This window comes from Heterodontus francisci, chromosome 30 (assembly GCF_036365525.1).
Source record: "Heterodontus francisci isolate sHetFra1 chromosome 30, sHetFra1.hap1, whole genome shotgun sequence".
Taxonomy (NCBI): Eukaryota; Metazoa; Chordata; class Chondrichthyes; order Heterodontiformes; family Heterodontidae; genus Heterodontus; species Heterodontus francisci.
In genome coordinates this window covers 8,781,651-8,791,173 of record NC_090400.1, presented here as the reverse complement: position 1 = coordinate 8,791,173, position 9,523 = coordinate 8,781,651, and positions in this window count along the sequence as shown.

The window sequence follows — 9,523 nt, the reverse complement described above, 5'->3', positions numbered from 1 at the left end:
CCTCTTAAAGTGACAGAGCCAGTAACACAGGTCTTTCTTAATGTGAAAACACTTTCCACCCCAAGAAATGTATTTTATTCATAAAAGTTGTAAAAGTACATTGCATTACTGTTGAAATTTGGCATGACATAAAGTGCCATACAGATGTGTTTCTTTCAATACAGTACATGAGGTGCCTCACTACACTTCCCATTACAGGTTATATTTAGACATCAAACATTCTCTGGTGAATACAGCCTGAGTGGTTTTACACGGTTTCCAGTCCCTCGGTTCACTATGGCGGGAAGGCCTTACACAGTGGTCTTTCCCCATTGAGCCTTTGCTGCGGCTGCCCCAAGCAATAGTGCATCCCTCAGCACGTAGTCCTGGACCTCGGAATGTGCCAGTCTGCAACATTCGGTCATCGACAGCTCTTTGCACAGGAAGACCAACAAGTTTTGGGCAGACCAAAGTGTGTCTTTCATCGAGTTGATGGTCCTCCAGCAGCAGTTGATGTTTATCTCGGTGTGCATCCTGGGAAAAGCCCATAGAGCACTGAGTCCTGTGTTATGGAGTTGCTTGAGATGAACCTGGACAAAAACCACTTCATCTCTTTCCAGACTCCCTTTGCAAAGGCACATTCCAGAAGGAGGTGGGCATCGGTCTCTTCCCCACCATAGCCACCTCAAGGGCAGCGTGTGGAGACAGCGAGACTCTGGGCGCACAGGAAGGATCTGACTGGAAGGGCCTTTCTCGCCACCAATCTTGGTGCTTGTTTGAAAGTTCTGGCGATGAGGCATTCTGCTAAGTGAGTTTGACAGTCTGCTCAGGGAACCATCCGACAGGATCCGCCATCTCCTTTTCCCGCAGGGCCTTGAGGACATTCCGTGCGACCGACTGCCTGATGGACTTGTGGTCAAAGGTGTTTTCTGTATGAACTTTTCCATGAGGGACAGGTGGTACGGCACGGTCCAACTGAATGCAGCGTTCCACAGCAACATGATCAGACCCATCCTTCATAGCCTGGGGGCAGATAGAACCTTAGCAGCTGAGATAGAACCTTAACTTGGTGTTTGTGTACAGGGGGTCTACGCACAGCAGGATGCAGCCGCACATAAAAGTGGCCATCAGGATGAGGGCGATATTGGTGTGTTTTTTCCCCCTTTATCTGGAGGTATGAACATCATGTCCCTGTAGACACTGTCCATTTTCAATCTCCAGATAAAGTGGAAGATGGCTTGGGTGACCGCCATGGCACAGGAGCGGGGTATGGGCAACAGTGAGAGCGCCTCATACCTGATGACTAGGTTCTTACCTGCAATGGAGAGGGAGTGTCGCTCCCACATGCCCAGTTTCTGTTTCACCATGGCGACTCGCTCCTTCCTGTTTTTGGCACACGCCCCGTGCCTCCAAACCATATTTCCAGCACTTTCAGGGTATCTGACCTAACGGTGAAGGAACAGAGGATCTGTTAGCCCTTTTCCAAAAAACATGGCCTCGCTCTTGCTGAAATTTACTTTGGCTCCCGAGGTCAGTTCGAACTGGTCGCAGATGCTCATCAGTCTACGAACTGACAGCGGATCCGAGAAGACAGCGATGTCATCCATGTACAGAGAGGCTTTGACCTGACTGCCTCCACTGCCTGGCGTTGTCACCTCTCTTATACCCACATCCTTCCTGATGGACTTTTAAATTTCAGTCATTGTTCATTTGGGTATTTCAACGCTCTCCTGGCCAGCATCCCATCTTTCACCTTCCATAAACTTCAGCTTATCCAAATCTCTGCTGCCCATATCCTAATTTTCACCAAATCCCATTCATCCATCAGCCATGTACTCACTAATCTACATTGGATCTCGATCCAGCAATGCCTCAATTTTAAAGTCTCATCCATTTGTTCAAATCCATCCATGGTCTTGCCCCTCCCTCTTGGTAACTTCCTCCAGGAGCCCTGTATTCCTTCAATGCTGACCTCTTGTGCATCCCCAAATTATTTCATCCCACCATTGGTGGCTGTGATTTGAACTGCTTCAGCTCTAAGCTCTGGAATTCCCTCCCTAAACCTTGCTGCCTCTCTCTCCTTCTTTAATACTCTGTTTAAAATCTATCTCTGACTGAGCCTTTGTTCATGTCCAAATATCTCCTTCTTTGGGTTGTGTCAATTTTTTGTCAGTTTACACTCCTGTGACATGCCTGGGTATGTTTTACTACATTAAAAGCGCTATATAAATGTAAACTGTTGTTGGTAATGTAGTGGTTATGTAAGTGGGCTAATAATCTAGATTATGTGAATTGAAATCCCACCACGGTAGGTTAAGAATTTCAATTCAGTTTTACAAAATCTGGAAATAAAAAAAGTGGTATCAGTAAAAAGTGACATTGAAATGCTCAGAATGTCATTAAAAACCCAACATGTTCAGTGATACCCTGATGCCAAGAATGAATAAAAGAAATACTGCAGAGTTTTCGCATGACAAGATTCCCCCAGCAGCAAATTAATGAATTGCCACCCTTTTTTAACAGTGGTTGAGCTTACCACCTCAATGAGTGTTTGCTCCTGTTCCTCTAATGTGATTGCAAAAGAACCGATCAGACAGGTTTTCTTGAGTTTAAACAAGAAAGAGGTAAGTTTATTACACTTAACACTCTAACATTATTTTAAGTACTGAAAATACGCTGCACATTGACACATTCACACAACAGTCACACACACGCAAATAGATTACAGAGGGAAACAGATTTGGTGATTGGATGAAAGTCCGGAATAAATGGAATTTAAATAGAGTATGTGAGTCCCAATAGTCCTCAGCTGAAATTGCCGTCTTGAGGTCCTCGCTGGGCCATGTGCACAGTAGTTGGCTTGCTTTGCTGAGGGCTCCAGAAGGCAGAAGGGTGGTGGTTGATTCTCGTCCCCTGGTTGCCGGCTATAGTGGTCTGTAGCTTTTGGGAGTGGGGAGGGGTTCCCAGTCACAGCCAGATCTTCTCTTGATATTTTCTGGAGAGAGAGAGAGGGAAGGGAGCCTGCTTCATTGCTGGCTTTACAGTTATTGCTTCTCTTCTGTCTGTGTGACAAAGCCTACAGTTTCTTCAGAGCTGCACAAGCAGTCACATAGCTCTATCAAACCCCTTTGTTTTTAATGAATTTTTTTCTGGAATCTTCTCTGGGATTCAAGGTGCTACATGCCTCAGGAGATCCAGTCACACTTGGAGGGGGTTGGCTCTTTCAAAGTCAATGGGTGTAGATGGCCTTGACGACCGTGTTGATAAAGCCATTCTAGGTAAGTCAACCACTGAGAGCAAGCCATTGTTCTGGCTGAGTCTGGTTAGACTTTTCATCTCCAGTTTAATCTCCTGGTGTTTCAAATGTAAATTGCAGTGGCCATCTTGGCTGCCAGTTTTTAAAAAGTTAACTTGTAGGATTTTTCCATTAAAAGTCTAATATAAGTTTCCAACCAATTAAATTAATATTCCTATTTGGCATATAGGGTTTTCATGACATCAATCTTGCATTTATTTTACTAAGTAAAGAAATTACAAACATGCAGCTCCTCACTCAAATCTTCACCCTGTTACGATCAGGTGAGGAGGAGTCGAAAGGGTCCCCTCTTGTCCCTCTCTTTGTTTGACCTCAACAGGGTTTATTCATTTTTAAACAGAGGATGTGCTTACTAATTCAATGAGTGTTTAACCATTTATGTGCTATGATCATAAAAAAGGGGCAGGTTTTCTTGAGTTTAAATAAGAGGTTAGTTTATTGTACTTAAAATCAAAACCCGATCTAAGTAAAATAATAAACAACGCTCCAACTTTCACACACACAAACACACGAGAATCACACACACACACAAGTAAGTTACAGAGTGATGAAGAATAGTTTGGTTGGATTACAGTCCAGAACAAATAAAAATAATATACAGTCTGTGGGGTCTGGTAATTCAGTTGTCTTCCGGCTGAATTCATGGGTCTGAAATTCCTGACTGGTAGAAGTGCACTTGCAGCTGGTCCACCTGGTTCAAGATTTTCTTGGAGACAGTGATGTAGGTGGCTTTCTCCCACAGGGTCTCTGTCTATAGCGATGATAGGCTTTGACAGGATTTGAATCTTGCAGTTTACCTGGAGAGAGAGAAAGAGAGCCCCACTGGGGTCCTGCACTGATTAGCTCTCAAAGCTTGTCTGCTGTGTGTAACAGAAACTCCAAGTTTCACACAGACTGGGGAGACTGCCACATGATTCTTTCACTGTATTCTTTTGTTCACTTTAATGAGATCCAAAGTCTGAGAATCCCAAATCTCTCTCAGGTCATATTGTTTCAATGTTCACCTTAGGAGGTATGTCTCCACTAATGTGAATGCTCCAAGATGGTTTTGAATGTCTTGCACGTCTTACTCAACTCTTCAAGCCATTGTTCTGGATGCGAGCTATTTAGACATGCGTCTCCACTTCAATGCCTTGGAATGTGAGGTATTTCAATGCAAATCATGGTGGCCATCTTACCTGCCAGCTTTTTAAAAGTTGAAAGTAGGCTTCCAGCTTTCTTTTTAAAAGTTTAATGTTGGTTTCCAACCGATGAATTAAAAATCATCATTCAGCATAGCATGTTTTCATGACAACCCTGTTTCAGTAAGTGTCTCCTTAGATATACTCAAGTAAGACCCTAATTAACACCCTCCACCTGCATATGATTACACACAATTAACACTCAGGAGGGAAATCTTCAGTCTCTTCGGACAGAAGGAGAGCTTCCTGAAGTGGAGTCTATGCTGGCTTCTAACACTCAGGGATAGGCACCAACATGTTGCACCAAGGACATTTGACAAAATAATTGACTCAGCCACAAGGGGACAATTCATCTGTATATAAAGTGTATAGTCAACCTAATGCCATCAAAACACAGTACGATTTAAAACGCATTTTTGCCTATTTAGTGAAATACCTGGCATTTTTTGTTTGCAAAAGTATTCAATGTCTGCCCGCACACTTGATGTAATGATGCAGAGAATCCGGACAGATGTCCATCTGTCAGGGGTGATCTTGATCTCTTTCTCTCCCCTCTCGCTCTCTCTCTCTGTATCAATCCCTATCCCCTCTCTATGTCCATCTGTCACCCTTCTCTATCTTTGTCCTATCTCTCTCCCTGCTCTGTGTCCATCTCTCCCCTCTCTCTCCTCCCTCTGTGTCCATCCCTCTCTCCCCACCCCTCCACCCCCTCTCTCTCACCCCCTCTCTCCCACTCCCCCCTCTCTCTCTCCCCCCCTCTCTCCTCTCTCCCACTCCCTCTCTCTCTCCCACTCCCCCGTCTCTCTCCTCTCTCCCTCCCTCTCTCTGTCCCCCTCTCCCAGTCTCTCTCTCTCTCCCCCACTCTCTCCCCACCCTCCCTCTCTTCCCCCTCCCTCTCTCTCTCCCCTCTTTCCTTCTCTCTTTCCCCCTCTCTCTTCCTCTGCCCTCCTCTCCCTGCCTCCCTCCCCCTCTCACCTCTACCCCCTCCAACCCCCTCACCCTCCTCTCCACCCCTCTATCCCCCTCTCTCATCCCCTTTCCCTCTCCTCTCTCTCCCTCCCCTTCCTCCTCTCGCTCTCCCCCTCTCCCTGCCCTTTCCCTCCTCTTCCTTCCCCCCTCTCTCCCTCTCCACCCTCTCGCTTTCCTCCCTCTCCCCCTCTCTCTCTCCCCCCTCTCTTTCTCCCCCCTCTCTTTCTCCCCAGTCCCTCTCCCGCCCTTCCCCCTCTCCCTCTCCCCCCCCGTCCCTCTCTCCCATGCTCCCACCCTCTCTCTCTACCACCCCCCCTCAATCCCCCGACCATTGTTGATAGCGGGAACAGCAGTTTGAACTCCGGACAGATTCAGCGTTTATCAGGGGATTGTTAAAAAAATCTGTCCTAAGTTCAGAAACTGCTGTTCCCGCTCACTGCACCTGTCATATGTGAAACTGACACTTGCGATTATTTTTACAGGCGCTCTGGTTGGTAAGTAGAAACCAATGGGAACTTCCTTGTCCCTGAAATCACCAGTCATGGATCTCAACATCTTTTACCATGGACACTGGTGTCCTTGTATGGACACGTTGCCAACCCCTGCTAACACTTTGATTATCTCAAGAAGAGACTACCCACTTCATCCTTCAGGGAGATGGCCACCACCTTTCTACCCCACTGTACAATCTGGGATTGGTAAACCATTCAACCTGTTACAGTCATATGTCTTTTCTGTCTATTTAGCTGATGCGTCATATTTAAATTACTGCTTCTTAATAAGTGACTTTAAAAACCACCTATGACTTCAACCACCAATTTGGGTAATCTGTGACTCCTGAACCAAATCTTACAGGGGGAAGAGTTTCTGAAGTATGCTCAGGAGAACTTCCTACATCAGAATGTTTCTGGCCTAATGAGGAAGGAGGTCTTGCTGATCTGGTTCTGGGAATGAGGTGGGTCAAGTGAATCAAGTGTCAGTCGGGAGCATTTAGGGGACAGTGATCATAGCATCATCAGGTTTAGGTTGCTTATGGAAAAGGACAAGGAGCAATCTGAGTAAAAATAATTAACTGGGGAAGGGCTAATTTCAGTGGTGTGAGAACGGATCTGGCCCAAGTAAATTGGAATCAGAGCTTGGCAGGCAAAACTGTAACTGAACAATGGTCTGCCTTTAAAGAGGAAATGGTTCGGGTATAGTTGAGGTCCATTCCTATGGTGGGAAAAGGTAAACAAATCCAGATCTCCCTGTATGACAAAGGGAGAGTAAGACGAAGCAGCAAAAGAGTGGCATATGACTGATGTCAGGTTGGTAATACAATTCTTGCATTGGCAGGCTGTGACCAGTGGGGTACCACAGGGGTCAGTGCTTGGACCCCAGCTGTTCACAATATATACCAATGATTTGGATGTGGGGACCAAATGTAGTATTTCCAAGTTCTCAGATGACACAAAACTAGGTGGGAATGTGTGTTGTGAGGAAGATGCAAAGCGGCTTCAAGGGGATTTGGACAGACTTAGTGAGTGGGCAAGAATGTGGCAGATGGAGTATAATGTGGAAAAATGTGAGGTTATCCATTTTGGTAGGAGGAATAGATGTGCAGAGTATTTCTTAAATGGTAAGAGATTAGAAAGTAGATGTACAAAGGCACCTGGGTGTCCTTGTCAATGAGTCACTGAAAGCTAACATGCAGGTGCAGCAAGCAATTAAGAAGGCTAATGGTATGTTAGCCTTTATCGCAAGAGGATTTGAGTACAGGAGTAGTGAAATCTTGCTTCAATTGTATAGAACCTTGGTTAGACTGCACCTGGAGTACTGTGTGCAGTTTTGGTCCCCTTACTTTAGGAAGGATATTATTGACATAGAGGGAGTGGAACAAAGGTTCACCAGACTTGTTCCCGGGATGGCAGGACTGGTCCAATGAAGAGAGATTGGGGAAACTGGGCCTGTATTCTCTAGAGTTTCGAAGAATGAGAGGTGATCTCATTGAAACCTACAAAATACTTAAAGGGATAAACAGGGTAGATGCAGCTAATCTGTTTCCCTGGTTGGGGAGTCTAGAACCAGGGGATACAATTTCAAAATAAGGGGGATGCCATTAAGGACAGAGATGAGGAGAAATGTCTTTATTCAGAGGGTTGTGAATCTTTGGAATTCTCTAACCCAGAGGACTGTGGAAGCTCAGTCATTGAGCATGTTCAAAACAAAGATTGACAGATTTCTAAATACAAATGACATAAGGGGATATGAGGATAGTGTGGGAAAAAGGCATTGAAGTGGATGATCAGCCACGATCATACTGAATGGTGGGGCTGGCTCAATAGGCTGAATGGCCTACTCCTGCTCCTATCTTCCTAGTGAGAACTAGGCTGAATATAGAAAGGTCAGAGGGGAAGTGAAAAAAGAAATAAGAGAAGCAAAAAGAGAGTATGAGAAGAGACAGGTAGCTAACATAAAAGGGAATCCAAAAGTCTTCTATAGGCATATAAATAGTAAAAGAGTAATAAAAGGAGGGCTAAGGAACCAAAAAGGGGATTTATGCATGGAGGCAGAGGGCATGTCTGAGGTACTAAATGAACACTTTGCATCTGTCTTTACCAAGGAAGAAGATGCTGCTAATGTCATAGTGAAAGAGGAGGTAGTTGAGACATTGGATGGGCTAAAAATTGATAAAGAGCAGGTATCAGAAAGGCAGGCTGTACTTAAAGTTAATAAATCACCAGGATCAGATGAGTTGCATCCTAGGATACTGAAGGAAGTAAGTGTGGAAATTGCGGAGGCATTGGCCATAATCTTCCAATCCTCTTTAGATAGAGGGCTGGTGCCAGAGGAGTGGAGAATTGCAAATGTTAAACCCTTGTTCAAAAAAAGGGTGTAAGGTTAAGTCCAGCATCTACAGGCTAAGACAGTTTAACCTTGGTGATGGGAAAGCGTTTAGAAACGATAATCCAGGACAAAATTAATAGTCACTTGAACAAATGTGAATGAATTAACGAAAGCCACTAGGGATTTGTTAAAGGCAGATTGTATTGAACTAACTTGAATGAGTTTGTGGATGGCAGGAAATAGAGAACAGTGCACTGTCATTTTTCAGACTGGTAAAAGGTATGATGTGGGGCTTCCCCACTGCTTTTCTTGACATATATTAATGACCTAGATTTGGGTTTGCAAGGTACAATTTCAAAACTTGCAGATGACACAAAACTTGGAAGTATTGTGAATTGTGAGGACAATAGTGATAGACTTCAAGAGGACATAGGCTGGTGGAATGGGCAGACATGTGGTCAATGAAATTTAATGCAGAGAATTGTGAAATGATACATTTTGGTAGGAAGAAGGAGGACAGGCAATATAAAATGAAGGATACAATTCTAAAGCCGGGGGGTGGGGAGGAGCGGGAGCAGAGGGACCTGGGGGTGTTGTGCACACTGCAGTGAAAGTGGCAGGCAGGTTAAGAAAGTGGTTAATAAGGCATACAAGATCCTGGGCTATATAAAAAGAGGCATAGAGTACAAAAACAAGGAAGCTTTGGTGAACCTTTATAAAACACTGGTTCAGCCTCAACTTGAGTATTGTGCCCAATTCAGGGCACCACACTTTAGGAAGGATGTGAAGGCATTAGAGAGGGTGCAGAAAAGATTTATGAGAATGGTTCCAGGGATGAGGGACTTCAGTTACATGGATAGATTGGAGAAGCTGAAGTTGTACTCCTTAAAGGTTGGGAGGAGATTTGATAGAGGTGATCAAAATCATGACAAGTCTAGACAGATAGGGAGAAACATTTCCCATTGGCAGAAGAGTTGAGAACCAGAGAACACCAATTTAAGGTGAATGGCAAAAGAAGCAAAGGCGGGATGAGGAAAAAGTATTTATGCAGTGAGTGGTTAGGATCTGGAATGCACTGCCTGAGGGTGTGGTGAAGGTATATATGATTGTGGCTTTCAACAGTGAATTGGATAAGCACCTGAAGAGAAAAAAATTTGCAGGGCTACAAATAAAGGGCAGTAGCTGAGTTGCTCTTGCAGAGAGCTGGCACAGACATGATGGGCCGAATGGCCTTTCTGTGCTGTAACCATTC